This window comes from Emys orbicularis, chromosome 4 (genome assembly GCF_028017835.1).
Source record: "Emys orbicularis isolate rEmyOrb1 chromosome 4, rEmyOrb1.hap1, whole genome shotgun sequence".
Lineage (NCBI taxonomy): Eukaryota > Metazoa > Chordata > Testudines > Emydidae > Emys > Emys orbicularis.
Window position 1 is genome coordinate 155501863 of NC_088686.1, and position 16344 is coordinate 155518206.

Genomic DNA, 16344 nt, shown 5'->3' on the forward strand with positions numbered 1-16344 from the left:
TTCTGCATAGTAAAGGTTCAAAGCTGTATTAAGTCAGTGTTCAGTTGTAAATGTTTGAAAGAACAACCATAACGTTTTGTTCAGAGTTACAACCAACCTGTGTTGCCAAGGTGTTTGGAACTCTGGGGTTCTACTGTATAAAGCGGCATTGAGGCAGACACACCGCTACGCTGAGAGAGGCAGAACCACAAAACTACACAGACCAGAGACAAACAGACAGAGATACACTGACACACACACACATGCCTACACTCAGGCAGAAAGACAAGCACAATGACACTGAGACAGTCCCACACAGATACACTCGGACAGAAACACATACAGCTACACTGAGCCAGCCACACACACCCAACTCCATTCAGACAAAAAGACACACAAAGCCACGGCGAGACAGACACAAGCCCCCAGCTACACTGAGACATGCAGAGGCACACAACTAAATTCGCAAACACACAACTACACTCAGACAGGGAAACACAAAGCGACGCTGAGAGACACACACCCACCCCTACACTGAAACAGAGAGACATGAAAACCTACACAGGGAGAGAAAGACAGACCCCCGGCTACACAGGGGCCTGGTCTGCAGTTAGGGTGACCAGATAGCCAGTGTGAAAAATCAGGACAAGGGGTGGGGGGTAATAGGCACCTATATAAGAAAAAGCCCTGGATATCAGGACTGTCCCTATAAAATCGGGACATCTGGTCACCCTATCTGCAGTAGAGAGTTAGATCAACGTAAGGCAGCTTACATCCACGTAATTATGTCAGTATCCACACTGCCGCCTTGTCCTGCCGATGGAAGTGCCGTACTACGCTGACATCACAACTCCACCTCGGCGAGAGGCGAAGGGTTAATGTCGGTGTAGTTAGGGCGACGCAGTGTCCGTGTAGACACTGAGGGCTACTTACATCAGCTGGTGGCCTTTCTTTCTGTGCTAGAGCCATGACATTGACAAGAAAGCCGCTCAGAAGCTGGGGTGGTGGCCTGGGGTGGGTGGAGGGCTCTAGCCCCTGGGCTACCAGCTCCCTGATCCCATCTGGGCTGCTGCCTGGGCTCCCCACTCCTCACTCCGAGCTGGGCTGTGCCCATCCGGCTCCCCGCAGGAAGCCCGGGTGCTGCCCGGCTCCTGACTCTCTACTGGGAGCCTGGCTGGTATTAACTTCCTGTCAATCTCCTGTGTTAGTACTGAGGCTAGAATTTCTTGGGTTGCTGCCAACTTAATCACAAATGGCTTGTTTATCTGGAAATTTCAATACTTGCAGCCAGGCTTGTTTTAAATGACAGAAAGCTTTTTCTTGTTCAGGCCCCCGCTCCCACTCTACTTTCTTTTCTAGTAAACACCACAAGGGACAGTGATAGCGTCAAAAGTCCATGTGTTTCCTTAAATAGTTAAACCCTCCTAACATCACCCTCAACGCATGAGAATCCTCTGGCCTTGGTAAATTCATTAATGATTTCACCTTTTGTTGATCTACCTGAATTCCTTGTTCCCCGAGGGTCACCCCCAAATAATTCACTCTCCTCTGCACTAGTTGGGCTTTCTCTTTATTAGCCTTGAAACCTGTTTCCTGGATGAGTTTTAACACTTTTTAATCCACTCAGCCAGCTCCTCTCCAGTGTCCCCCCAACCTAATATGTCGTCTACATATGAGGTGACATTCTCCCGATCCTCTTTGGATAATTGATCCAGTATTTGCACCACATGTTGGGGCGCAATAGCCGGACCGCAATGTAGGCCCTGGGGAATTCGTTTAAACAAGTACTGTTGTCCCTTAAAAGTAAACGCAAAGCGGGCCCAGGAATCGGGATGCAATGAGATGGCAAAAAAACAGTTTGCCAAATCTATGACAGGGAACCATTTAGGGGCCCCCTGTATTCTTGCCATCACTTAAGGTAGATTTGCTACTATTGGTGCCATGGGGGGGCAGCTTTATTAATTTGTCTAAAATCCACTGTCAATCTCCAGTCTCCTGAGGCTTTTAATACAGGCCAAATTGGGCTATTGTATGAGGAATTCCCCTTTTTAAACACTCCCTGTTGTTCTAATGATTCAATTATTTTCTCAGTTCCTGCCTCTGCTTGCACAGGAGATTTATATTGTCTGTCTGGTGGCACTTTGTCCCCCACGATTTTAACACATGCTTCAATTTTACCACATTTTGCTTTATTCTTAATCCATACACTGGGGAACTCCTTTACCCACATCCTGTTGATCCAATATAATCTCCTCCACTGCTTCTGCAGCACATATTCTTGGAATGTACCCTGCTGTCAGGACGCTTTCTGTCCAGCCAGGCACACGCCACAGAACTGCACTAGTTAAATCCAAAACCAACCAATTCCTCTTCAAAAAAGGAGTCCCCAATATTACTGGCTTAGCCGCCTGATCTATCTGAAGCATTTGTTCTTTACAGCAAACATCCCCCACTCTCTCTCGGTGTAGCTATTTCTACTGAATGATACATTTTTTCCTGTCACTCCTTCCCCAATAAAGGAGGCTGCTGTAATAATCTCTGACACATATTGAGTCAAATCACAACTTCTATTTACACTATTTACACCAGTCCCACTATCCAATAGGGATCTTTGGGCCCATTATCGCCCACAGTGACAGTTGTCCTTGGCCTCCCATTTGAATCCCATCTTAATCTAGTTACCATCTCCCACTCCTGGGGACCCATTTCCTGTGGGAGCTACTTGTCATCAGGGCCTCCCTATAGAGCGGGTTTCCCTGAACCCTCAGCTTGCACAGCTGCAACTCTTTTCTGCTCCTTAGACATTTCCTCTTCCATCCTTTGCATTGCTTTGATCAATTCATCAGTGTGTCTCCCATTCCACTTATCCATATCGACTCCCCTCAATCTCAAATACCTCCAGGCGATATTCCGAGTCACATCTACTCCCTTCTGGGGCTCATTTTGATTATTCCACCCTCTACCTCTTTGGGGTGGGGTGTTTTGTCCTCTACCACAGCCTCTTCCTCTCTCATGGTATCCTGATCTATAAGCACTCTCATCTGAATATGTTATTGCGTCATCAAAAGGTACTCTGGGTTTCAATCCTTCTACCCGGCTTTCCTGGCATCATTCGTTGGCAAACTATTCAATGCTCCAGTGCATTCATAACAGTTAACCCCTCATCCTGGGCTGCTTGCTTCACCAAATTAGTAGACATCCCTAATAAATTTCTATCCAGTCCTTCAAACACGTCATTCCAAAATTCCCTCTGATTCAAATCAACTGCCATCAAAGAATCAGCTGTGAGATGTCTGGCGACCTCTGCCCTGGAATTAGTCACCAGTTGTATTTCTCCAGCCAATAATCCCAATGTTATTCTCTTTAACAGGTAATCCTGGGTGAATCTCCAGGCTTCATGTAATCTGCACTGGATAATACCTTCATGAGTCTTTGACCTCTCTCTTTTCCTAACAGCATAATAAATTATGGTATCAGTTGGTGGGTTTCTGGCTACCTGTCCAAAGCATTTTTCACTCGATCTGCTGCCTGTCTAATCTCTCCAGTGGTAGCTGCCCTGATTAACCTGTAAGATTCACTCATATTTAAATTCTCTGTTCCTCCTAACTCTGCCCACTGTACTAGCCATGTAGCTAATTTTTTTATATCCACTGGGCCTAATGACTTTACCATCAACTGTAAGTCTGATGAACTCGCAGGAATTATTTGTGTCTCCTTTGACTCTATCTCCCCCGCTGTATCCTTAATGGTTGATCTCTGTTCGATCACTGCTACAGACTTTCCTGGCTTAGGCTCTCCCAGGAAGTTTCTTATTTCTTCCCTCAACTTAGTATAAAGCCCCTCTCGAGGTTGAGCAAATTCCCTTCTCTCTGGACCCCCTCGCAGATCCTCTCCATAGCAAATATCATTGGAATCCAAATCCAAATCTCTCTCTTTTTGATGCACAGCCGCAACCTGCAGTTCCTGTATTTTCACTTGTTTTTTCAATGCTGCTATAGTTTTCTGGCACAGACTGTGAGAAACACTTGTGATCTCCTCTTCCTTTTCCTTAGTCAAATCTTGAATTAACTGTTTCATTCCTATCACTTGATGGTCTAATTTATCTTTGTCTGCTTTAATCTTTTCCCAATCCATCATTCTTTTCTCCAATTCCCTATTTTGTTTCCCCATTTGTTCTGAGTTTGCATTATCTGTGCCTGCCTCACTTCCTGCTCCAAATTTTCCTGGAAAATTTTAAAATTCTCCTGTAATGTTTGTAACTCTGCACAGATTTCCCCCTTACATGCAGTTGCCTTTTTTACAGCTTGCCACAATAGCCACACTACGGCAGCTTGCTTTTTACTGGCATTAGGCTTGTACAGCTGCACATATTTCTCAAACATGTTTTCTAAGGTATCAAATATTACATCTGGTTCCACTGCACTTTCCATCCAAGGGCACGTCCCAAATGCAATAATCTCCTTCTCTAAGAGAAGGGGTTTTAACTTTAGTCCACTGGGGTGCCTCTTCCACCCCTTTACTTCTCTTCTTAAACAGTGTTTTAACATTCTAACACTAACACCACATGGTATCTCCCCACGTGTTTTTTTGGCACAAATTTTTCACAAATTTCACAAATAAGGAGTCACCCTTATTAGTCTTAAATAAGGACTCCCCCAACACTGTAAGACCCCGTCTCAAAATCCATCACTCCTTAATATCTCTCCCCCCTCCGCATTCTTCACCACACGTTGGACCCCACAATAGAGGTCTCCCTATGGGATGGGGAGCAGGCAGATACTGGACACCGTGTTGGTATATAATACTCTAAATGCTCATTATTGATTACAAAACAAACCTTACTCACTCCATATTCACACCCCAAACATACTATGCCAGAGTCCAAAGGTTAGAATGGTCCCAAAGGCCAGTTGAGATTCTTTCTGATCATAAGTTCATAAGATGCGGGGAGCCAGCGAAAACCACATCTATATCCACATGGGACTCTGGATCAATCAATGACTCTGATTTGCAGAAATCATAGGCAACCATTTATAATCCATTCTGATGCATCATTGGTTCTTTGCCTTTGTTTACTAGGCCTTCTACCCACACAAGTCCAAAGAGAAAATCCTGGGCGGGCTGCCATGATCCAAGGCGTGCCATTGCCTCCAATTCGTATACAATTTTATATCAGTCCAGCTGGTGTTGTTTCCTTTTCTGCTGATTCTCTGTATTTTTCTTGGAACATAACAAGCTTGTTTTTATACAAATAGTTCTACTAGTCCTTGGCCTTATGTCCTTGCTTTGGTTGCCAACTTGCAAAGCACGTATTCATGTCAAGCACGTGTCATTCATACCAGGCCTCACTGACCTATAACATATTACATGGAGATATGAATCACAATGGATATTGATATGTATATACATATATCCCAGCACACAGACAACTTTACACACTTCTAAGCTGATACAACCTCACACAAATCCACAGTGGAAACGCCACGTTTCCCCAATGAGACAATCATGCACAAAGCTGCACTACACAGACAGAACTGCACTGAGAGAACCACATACACAAACACACACAATTATACACAACTGCACTGAGATCCTCCCCCACCCACAACTATCCAGAAACCAACACACACACACACACACACACCCTTGGACCTGCCTCTTTCTTTTTACCCTTTAGTAACAGTTGTATAGGTAATCAATCATCATCATCAAACATGCATAGTCTACTAAGGACTGTTCCCACCAGCCAGAGTGACCATGGTTGATGGTCTTGTCCCAGGTATTGTAGAGTGAAGTTCCCACATTTGGTTTAATCCTGAGAATTCACCAGGTGGGGTCGGGATGTGCACCCCTCTGCACGTCGATGGAGAGTTGAGAACATGATATGCTGAGGTTTCCATCCATCCTGGTGAAATTGCTGAAGAGCATGCGACGCTGCTTGGAACGAAGGAAGAAAGGCCAGATCTTTGTGAGATTGTGATATTTTCACCCAAAGTCAAACCACTTTATGGCCAGGATTTGACGCTGACAGCACGTATGGAATTTCTCTAGACACTACAAGTCTGCCCATAAGAGGGTTCAGGTTTCTGACCCATACATTAATGCAAGTAGGACACAAGGTTTGATAGACCCTGAACTTGGTCTCAGTGTAGAGAAGTTTTTGCATCAATAGACAAGACATGGCCTTCATGGCTTCCTAATTATCAGAGGGCATCTGATCTCTGCATGCAGCCTAGGCAGATAAACTCATCCGCACTCTCCACAGTGCTTGACCTGACCTGCTCTGGGGGGTTCTGGTGGCCCAGCTCTGAGGTTTTGGACTTTGGTCTTCTACCACAAGATGTTCAACTGGGAGCATCTTGGAAGCCCTGAAAGACAGGGCTGAAATTCTCCGGCTTCTCCATGAGAAAGGCAACATGATCGGCATAGTCTTGGTCAGTGGCCACATCTTGGCCAACCTGGATTCCAGCATGTGGAGTGGGAAGTCCTAATCTTCAGTTGAGAGCTCGATGGATTAGTGACCTAAATAGGTACTACAGATTGTTACATCATCACTGCCACCAAAAAACCACCAAATTGAGACGACTGTATCTCAATGCCAGGTGAGGGATCCCTGTATAGATAGCCCTTGTACCCCGGACAGGGAGATTCCCATCACAATGGGGCCTTGATTTTGATTCTGGTAAAAAAACGTGGGTTTTTTGTATTTTTTTTAAATAAAAGTTGTCAATTTCTTCTGGTTCTCGATGCTTATTTCGATTGTTTATTTACCCCCAGACAGTTTTCTGTTGAGGTTTTTGATCAGCGGAGAACTGTCAGAATTGGATTAAAAATTAATGAAGAAAAAAAAGAAGAAAACACAGGCCTGTTTCAAACACCCCTCCCTTAAAACCTACATAATGAGAAGGCCCCGATCCTGCCACAAGTAGATTTCCTGCATTAAGTCTCTCTCAGCTCCTCGTAACGATTGAAACGGTTGGAGAGACATCTCTGCATTATGACAACTCACAAAGCTGCAGGAGAGAGATCTTTGGGTTATGACAACTCATGAAGCTGTGGGAGAAAGACCTCTGGGTTATAATGTCCTGTGAAGTTGTGGAGAAAAGATCTCTCTCTTTCCTGCTAAGATGAAAACTTGCCAATCCCTTTACTTCCCCTCTCTGTGTTTATAAAGATCCCCAAAATTACAATAGACATGCCCTCCCCTCAAAAAAAAAAGGATAAAAATATTACTTTAAAAGGGCATTTTAACAGCAGTCACTTCTCTAAAGCAAACTGGGTTTCCTTTGGTTTTAGAAAAGGTTTCCCCGCGTGAATCAAAGAAGCAAATAACTGACTTAAGGAGAGGGTGAGGGGTGGGTGGATGACCTGGCTAAGCAGAGAGCAGGGATTCTAGCCAGTTGCTCTGAAGATTCAGTGGCCACCACTGTCAAAAGCAGCGAGTGATTAGGGGTGTCTCCGTTTTTATGGGAGTCAAATTGGGGGAGACCCCCTTACACAGAAAGTGATTCCCCCGAAAGCGCTCAGTGCTCGCCCTCTGAAAATCAGGCTCAGATTGAGCACCCCAAACACCCCAAACAGTGGTTGCATCTCAGTGCCAGACAAAGGATCCCTGTATCAACAGTCCCCTTGCCCCACTCCAGAAGCAGCTGCATTTCAGCACCAATGGCAGCAATAGGGGGAAATGTTAAGGCAAAATGTCTATTATTAACAAGGGCGGAGAGTGAGACATACAGAAATAGGCTGGGAAATACAGACAGATGAGAAATCAGTGAATCAGCCTGACTTATATCTTCCTCAATTGTAATCTGGGACCCAGCTGTGGCCCCACGCACACCACTTCTCTGATCCAGCACAGAGAAGGGGAATAGGTGAAACTACCGATGGAGTTCCTCTTTGAAAATATGCAGTGAGACCATCTTTCATCTCTTCATGCCTGTAAACCTGCATAAGAACAAAGCCCTTTCCAGGCTGTGCCTTTGTACAGGGACCTCTTGTCCAGTGCTGACATGCAACTACATCTGGGGTGGAGCACAGGGGGCTGTTCATACAGGGAGCCCTCAGCTAGCGCTAAAATGTGGCTGCCTCTGAGGTGGAGCATGGGAGTTGATTACACAGGGATCCCTCACCGAGTGCTGAGATGCAGCCACCATTAGGATGGGGGGGGGGAGCTGTTTATACTGGTTTCCTTCACCCTACCCTGAGATGCAGCTGCTTCTGGGGTGGGGCGTGGCAGTTGTCACTGTACCTTGAAATTGGATGTGCAGGGTGAAGTTAGTCTTGTGATCAAGGGGGTCCTGAGATACCGATCCCCGTCCCAATAAAACTGCTTAGAAAGTCTAGACACTTTTTTTTAACAGATCTAAGGATCAAACCTTTGCCCTGACCATGCTCCAAACAGTCTCAGTCGCTCAGCGTTTAGCCCAGCAAGTGCCTGGCACCTAATTCCCCTTTGGGGAGACCCACATTGCAAACAGCATTTGAAAATGTTTGGCTCTCTAGCGAGGCACATACTTAACACCTGTGCGTCAAACAGGTTACCTAGAGCGTGTGCAGGCAGAAAGCCAAGGGATCTGCCAGCCAGCTATAACTTGTCATGGCTGAGATTTCTCTCACCAGCCTTGTATGCAACTGCACACGCCAAACATTTCACATCATGGCCTGATCCTCGTCCCATGATAAAGTGTAAGCGGGGGAATGGTCCCACTATTGTGGGGAACTTTCCTGGTTTCTGCACTATCCCGGTGAAATGGGCTAACAAAATGATCTGAGTCTTCGCTCCCACTTCCTTTACCCAGAGGCCTCCCTGCCCTTGAGGGCTCCCCTTCCACTCTCCTGTGTGGCAGAGTCCTCGTAACCCCGACAAGGCTGGGCCCAGGATTCCTGGAGGCTCGACCCCCAGTCTTGTCCCATCACTTAGGGCAGTGGCTAGGGTGTCCCCACTCCGGGGTGCTCTCTTCACACCAGACGCTTCCCTGACCCACTGATCATTGCATACAGTTCAAAGCAAATACGATTTATTAAACAGCAACTCATTGAAAAATAAAAGGAAAAAATGAGAAAGGTTAAAGGAAAACACGTCACCCCGCTCCGGGGCACGGGGACATCACAAACAGCCATCTCTGGAAGGTAGGGGAAGTTCACAGTCTGTTCCTCACATCTCCCAGGGCTCCTGCCCAGGGCCTGGCTGTGCTGCAGAGACACTGTGGGCTGGACACTTGCTCTGGCAGCGGCCACACGCCCTCAGGCTCTAGGTGGCAGGGCCCTTCTCCCCAGTGTCAGCTCCCTGTTTGGGTTACAATCCCGCTCCAAGTCTGGTCTGCAAAGCTTCTTGGCTGGGGGCATTTCCGTGTGCTGGGCCTGCTGCCCAGGGTCCCCCTCGCTCTCCCCAACTGCTCCCCGCACCCGGTGACGGACTGCTCCAGCTCCAGCTCCAGCTCCAGCTCCAGCTCCATTCTGCCTCAGCTCCAGCTCCTTCTCCACTCTGCCTCAGTACTGCTGCTACTGCTCTGCCTGCAGCGCACCTCCTTGGGCTGCTCCTCTACTCCCGTTGGAGTGGCTCCGCTCCCCAGCTCAGCTCGGGCTCCTGCTCTCACCTCCACTCTCACCCAGGCTGCTCCAGCTCACATGGATGATGGGACCCCCGCCCTGGCCTCCTGACTCCGCATTGGCCTGCCCTATCAATCAGGCTAACCTGAAGCGTTGGTCTCTTCCCATTGTGCCTGGGGACTGTCAGTCTCAGGGTCCTGATTTCCCATCGATCCTTCCCCTTTGTTTTGGTACTGGGAGATGGCCAATCAAAAAAAAAAAAAAAAAACCCACTAAGTTTCAGTAAGGGGCCAACAGTCCCCTTATAAAAGTGAATTGGGGAGGGGCACCTGGTCTCACTTGAGGAGGCACCTGGATCTCCCTAGGGACATGTGCACCTCTTTCCTTTGGTCATACATCCGGAGGTCAGGGAGAGGGGCTCGCACACAATCTCAGAGGGGCAGGGCCCCCCAGATTGCCTCCTCTCACAATCACCGCGCTGCCAAACTGTGCCCTCTAATCAAGACAGCTGCACCAAGCACAGTGAATGCAGCTGAAGTGAATGCAGATAATTCCCACTGGCTATTACCAGCTCCAGGGGGCAGAGTTAAGGTTACAAGGGCATGTGCCTTAACTCTTCATTTCTTGGTTTTTGTTAAGTTTGAGCTTAGCTGAACTCGATGCTCTGAAAGGGCAGGAGATACCACGGGGCAACCATAACTCTGCATTAACAGAGTTTTTTGTCTGGGAATCCACATCTGGGTAGGGTTACAAGCTATCTGCACAGCCACAGCACCCAGGAATTGCTCACCTAGTGCTGAAATGCAACTGCTTCTGGGTGGGATACCGTAGCTAGGTATCAGCCATGCAGCAATAACGCACAAGGAGCCCTGGCTCGGCACTGAGGTGCAGCTCTCTCTGAGTGGGGTGCAGGGGCAGTTTATACGAGGATCCCTTGCCTGGTGCTGAGATGCAGCTGCCTGTTGGATGGGGCATGGCAGAGTAGCCTCTGTATGAACAGAGTTTATAACCCTTTTGCAACAGTCTGAACTTCTCTCTCCATGGGCGTTTATCTGTCTCAGCATCTCCTGCATTTCCGACAAACATCTGAGCCTGATCTTTTTCAATCTGAACTTCCCTTTCCTCTGCTCTTGAGCACGTGCCTGCCTGAGGCTGTTTTCAAACCCTGGGTGCTGGATGGCTGCTGCTTTACTTGACCGGTCTTGGCACTTCTGCCTTACAATGACAGGTCTCAGAGTAGCAGCCGTGTTAGTCTGTAGCCGCAAAAAGAACAGGAGTCCTTGTGGCACCTTAGAGACTAACAAATTTATTTGAGCATAAGCTTTCGTGGGCTACAACCCACTTCTTCGGATGCATAGAATGGAACATATATTGAGGAGATATATATACACACATACAGAGAGCATGAACAGGTGGGAGTTGTCTTACCAAGTCTGAGAGGCCAATTAAGTAAGAGAGGAGAAAAAAAACTTTTGAAGTGATAATCAAGATAGCCCAGTACAGACAGTTTGATAAGAAGTGTGAGAATAATACATGTAAGTATTCTCACACTTCTTATCCAACTGAGAATAATACATGTAAGTATTTTCAAACTTCTCATCACACTGTCTGTACTGGGCTATCTTGATAATACATTTGTTAGTCTCTAATAAGGTGCCACAAGTACTCCTGTTCTTTCTGCCTTTCAAGTTATTCCACCCCCACCCCGCCTCCAGCTCTTTGTGCTAAAAGAATGTAAAAGGCCACCCCATTCACACAAAAGGAAGCTGCACACAGCCCTCAAAGAGCTCTGCCAAGGGCAGGCAGGCTAGAGAAAAGTGGAAGGCGCTAAGGTATGTGCTTGATAAGTGGCTGATTGCTTAGAAAGTGGGGAAACAATTCTTCAGCACTCCAAGTTGCATCTGCAGCCCCCGTTACCCCTGTGCTGTAGATGCAACTCATAATCCTTAATGTATTTACCCTCACACATCCGTACCCATTTCACAGATGGGAACTGAGATACAGAGAAACTAAGCAACATACCTAAGGTCACACAGGAAATATGTAGCAGAGCAGGCAACTGAATTTATATCATCTATATGCCAAGCTAGTACCCTAAGCACTAGCCCAGCCACTCTTTTTGTTTTGCAGGTTTTAGAACAAGTCTAATTTTAAAATGTTATTTTTAACCAACTTCTTCAAATGGAACGATGTCGGATTGGAGGGAGGTGTCAAGGGGGGTGCCGCAGGGATCTGTTCTGGACCCTGTGTTGTTTAACATCTTTATTAATGACTTGGATGTAGGAAGAGAGAGCTTACTGATCTAGACTGCAGATGACACAAAGCAAGAGGGCTTGCCAACACTTTGGAGCAGGGGTCGGCAACCTTTCAGAAGTGGTGTGCCGAGTCTTCATTTATTCACTCGGATTTAAGGTTTCGCGTGCCGGTAATACATGTTAACGTTTTTAGAAGGTCTCTTTCTATACGTCTATAATATAGAACTAAACTATTGTTGTATGTAAAGTAAATAAGTTTTTTAAAATGTTTAAGAAGCTTCATTTAAAATTAAATTAAAATGCAAAGCCCCCTGGACCAGTGGCATTAACAGATGTATAGCATGTACGTCACGGAAGGTGATAGTACTGCTCTATTTGGTGCTGGTTAGGCCTCAGTTGGACTGTCTCCAATTTTGGTCACCGCTGTACCGAATGGATGCAGAGAAACTGGAAAGGATCCAGAGGCAAGAGACAAAGGTGATCAAAGAGGTGGAATGCGAGCCATAGGCGCAAATGCTGAAGGAACTGGATATGTTTAGTTTGGAAAAGAGGAGATTAAGGGGAGACACGGTGATGGTCTTCAAATACTGGAAAGGCTGCCATAAAAAAGATGGAGAAAAGTTGTTCTCTCTTGCCAGAGGGCAGGTCAAGAGGCAATGGGTTCAAACTATAGTACAGCATAACAGATTTAGATTACATTTCAGGAAAATGTTCCTATCTGTAAGAACAGTAGGACAATGGAACAGACCTGCCAAGGGAGGTTGTGGAAGCTGCTTCACTGGAGGTTTTCAAAAGGAGGCTGGACAGCCATCTGTCTTGGATGGTTTAGACACAACAAATCCTGCATCTTGGCAGGGGGTTGGACTAGATGACCCTTGCGGTCCCTTCTAACTGAGTGGTTCTATGATTACTGACACTTTTTCACACACCAAAAACCTCAACAGCGAACTGGCTTTTGGTAAATAAAAAAAATGTAAATGTTTCTGGAAACAACCTTGATAAAAATAAGTCACAAAACCCAGAAAACATTAACAGTTTTTACCAAAACTTCACATTTTTCTTTCCAGAATCAAAGTCAGGCCCCCATTGTGCTGCAAAGTCCCTTTACCCAAATCCACCTATCCACGCTCTGTTTTAAAAGACAGCAACAATTGTTAAGGTTTCCTGACAATCCCTATTAAAAAACCCTGTTTTCAGTGACTTGTAACTTTCCCAAACTTTAATCATTTTGGGGTGAAACTGGATGATCTCTGGATTCACCCTCAAATTAGTGCTGGCTGGAAAATGGAATTTCCACTTTGTGGAAAATGTTGTGATTTTTGGAGTTTTGTTTTATGCTGACTTGAGACAAAAAGCTAAATTTTTCAAATGTTACACTAGACCAAATACCAAGCTAATTTTGTGTCCACAACATCAAAAGGGTCAGTTTTAATGATCTGACACATTTTGATTGGAAAAAATGTGCAAATGAAATGTTTTGAGTCAAAAATGTCAAACCTAAAATGTTTTGACCTCTGTCATCTTGGAAGATGAAGGCCACTAGTGGTCATTTTGATTTCTAATTCCACTGCTTCATTGCAGAAAACGGAGGGTAGGAATACGCCAGGTTGGAAAAAATGACATGCTAAAGTTGAAAAGAAACAGGAAACTGATGTCAGAATGAAGTGAAACAGTAAAGTAAAAAATGAAATAAAAGAGCCATTTAAAAAATTGTTCTGATATAAATTTGTTGAAAATTTTGTCAGCATTGACAAAAACTAATTAAATTTTTTAGTTTTGACAAATTGGTAATTTTTGACAAATATAAAAATTCATTGGACAATTCCCTACCAGTTCTGTTTCAGGTGTCCTTAATAGTTCACTTAAGGTAGGGAGACTCTTTTCTTTCTTAGACTTACGGGATAATTTTGCCGCTCACTAATGTACTGAGTTGTCAGTCCTCAGCTTCTGCTTCTAAGAACCTTCAACTTCCAGTCTAGGCTTTCATTCTGAATATTTGTTTGTAGCTACCTCCGCTGCAGGGATTTACCCCTATTATTTTTAACTTCAAACTCTCACTCAAATTTTGTTCTCCTGCAGTTTCTCTTTCTGTTCCTGTCTTCTAGGAATCTTTCCCTGTCTTTCTCCAGGGCCCGTCTCGCATTTGTCTTCTTGAAACTGGCTCTTTTCTCTTCTCCACTGTCCTGCAAAACACGACGCTATTCAGAGCCACAAAGAATCTTCTCGCAAGACAGCTGTTTCTTCTGGGAAAGGTGCAAAAATGACCTTATTTTATCACACAATATTCCACTCAGCACGCCCCTTATTTTTAACACAGGACAAGCTCATACTCCTTGTTAGTGCAAAGGGGTATACTCTAATTCCCTGGCCCATCTGAGCCAGCCAGTCTAGAACTGGTGTCTTATAAATGAATGGCCCCATATCCCATTCCTTGCCCTCCCTGAGTCAGTCACAGCAAGCTTGGCTTGGAGCTGGTGTTCCCTAGAAAGGAAAGGCCCCATATTCCATTCCCCACCCCTTGAGCCAGCCAGTCCCTCTGCCATGGAGCAGGATCAGAATGGGCACCCCTGAGTGGAAAGGCCTCAGTCCCCATTCTTCACCCTCCGCCACCAACCACCATTCCCTCTGCCCTGGGGCTGGATTGGAGCCAGCATTCCCTAGAGGGGAAAGGGGCCATATCTCATTCCCCACCCTATGTGCCAGTCAGTCCCCTCACATTGGGTCCAGACCAGAGCTGGCACCCCTAGAAAGGCCACATGTCCCATTCCCCATCTCCTTGAGCCAGCCAGGCCCCCTCCTGTTTCAATATATTTATTGATGTTTTAGCTACAGACTAGAATAATGACAGACACTGACAGAAGCAGAAATACAGTTTGCTGCCTCTACAGACGAGCTGAATATGGGGCTAGCAGATTGTCCCTCAATTGGGATCGGGTTGGGTGAATTAGCAATTGTCCTTTCTGGGAACAGTGCAGAGGAGAAGATATTGGCCAAACAATGAACCAGGTTTATGACCAGAAACAGTATTCCAGGGCATTACTGCCTCTGCTCGGACAATGGACCCATCTGACCCAGTATCCTGCCTCCTTGCTGCCCCAGATCAGACCCAGATAGCCTGATATTTCACCCGCTCCCTGTCACTCTGGAGCAGACCAATGGGACTATCTTGCCCAGCATCCTGTCTCCAGCAGCGGCCATTGTCAGCTGCTTCCAAAGAAGGTGCACCTCGTCATGGGCCATTATAAAATAAATTACCCACAGTGAAAGTTTCTTCCTCCCTCTGCTACATTAGTGTCTGGTTTATGCCCAGAGGCATGACGGCTTAGATCTCTTAGGGCAGGTCTTCACTACCCGCCGGATCGGTGGGTAGTGATCGATCTATCCAGGGTAGATTTATCGCGTCTAGTGTAGACATGATAAAATCGATTCCCGATTGTGCTCCCCGTCAACTCCAGAACTCCAGCTCGCGAGAGGCGGAAGCGGAGTCGACGGGGGAGCGGCAGCAGTCAACTCGCCGCCGTCCTCATGGCCAGGTAAGTCGACCTAAGATACGCCGACTTCAGTTACACTATTCGCATAGCTGAAGTTGCGTATCTTAGCTCGACCCCCCCCCCCCCCCCGCTAGAGTAGACCTGGCCTTAGACATCTTTGCCTCATACAGTGGTTTTCAACCTTTTCTCATTAGCAGACCCCTAAAAAAAATGTTAAATGGAGATATGGACCCCTTTGGAAATCTTAGACGTGGTCTGCAGACCACAGACTGAAAACCACTGTTTTATGGTAACAACAAGCTTTCACGGACCCCTTAGACATAGTTTGCGGACTGACCACAGGTTGAAAACCACTGGTCTAGTAGATATGCGCATGTTCCATATAAATCCTTTTCCTCAATCCTACCGAAGTCTCAGCCTCCATTATATCATGTGTCAGGGAGTTCCAATGGCTGATTAAGCATCATGTTTTTAAACAAGCATTTAAAGTTCTACTCATTAATTTGACCAATGGGAAACATGCACAAACAAAAAAACAGAGCAAAACAAACAACTGCCTCCCTCATTCTTAGACACATGCAAGGCAATTATGCTGGAGAGCCAGCTTCAGGGTTTTTGCCACCCCAAGCGGCGGGGGGGGGGGGGGGGGGGAGCTGCGAAAGCGATCGGCGGCACTTCGGCGGCAGCTCCACCGCGCTGCTTTCTTCTTCGGCGGCACTTCAGCAGCAGGTCCTTCCCTCCGAGAGGGACCGAGGGACCCGCCGCCGAAGAGCCACCGAAGAGCTGGACGTGCCGCCCCTTCCCCTTGGCCACCCCAACCACCTGCTTGCTGCGCTGGTGCCTGGAGCCGGCCCTTTTTGGGACACAGACAGAGATGTGTGGTTTGTGGGTTATTCTACCACAAGCATTTGAAACTCCAAGACACAAAATGCAGGTGGAATCCACAATGTGGGTTTATACCACCCTCTAGTGGTTAGAACAGAGCAAAGATTTATGAGTCTATTTCCTCTAATGTACAGCGCAAGCAATAGAGGCTCATATTGTTCCGATCCAGAGGTTCCCAAATTCAG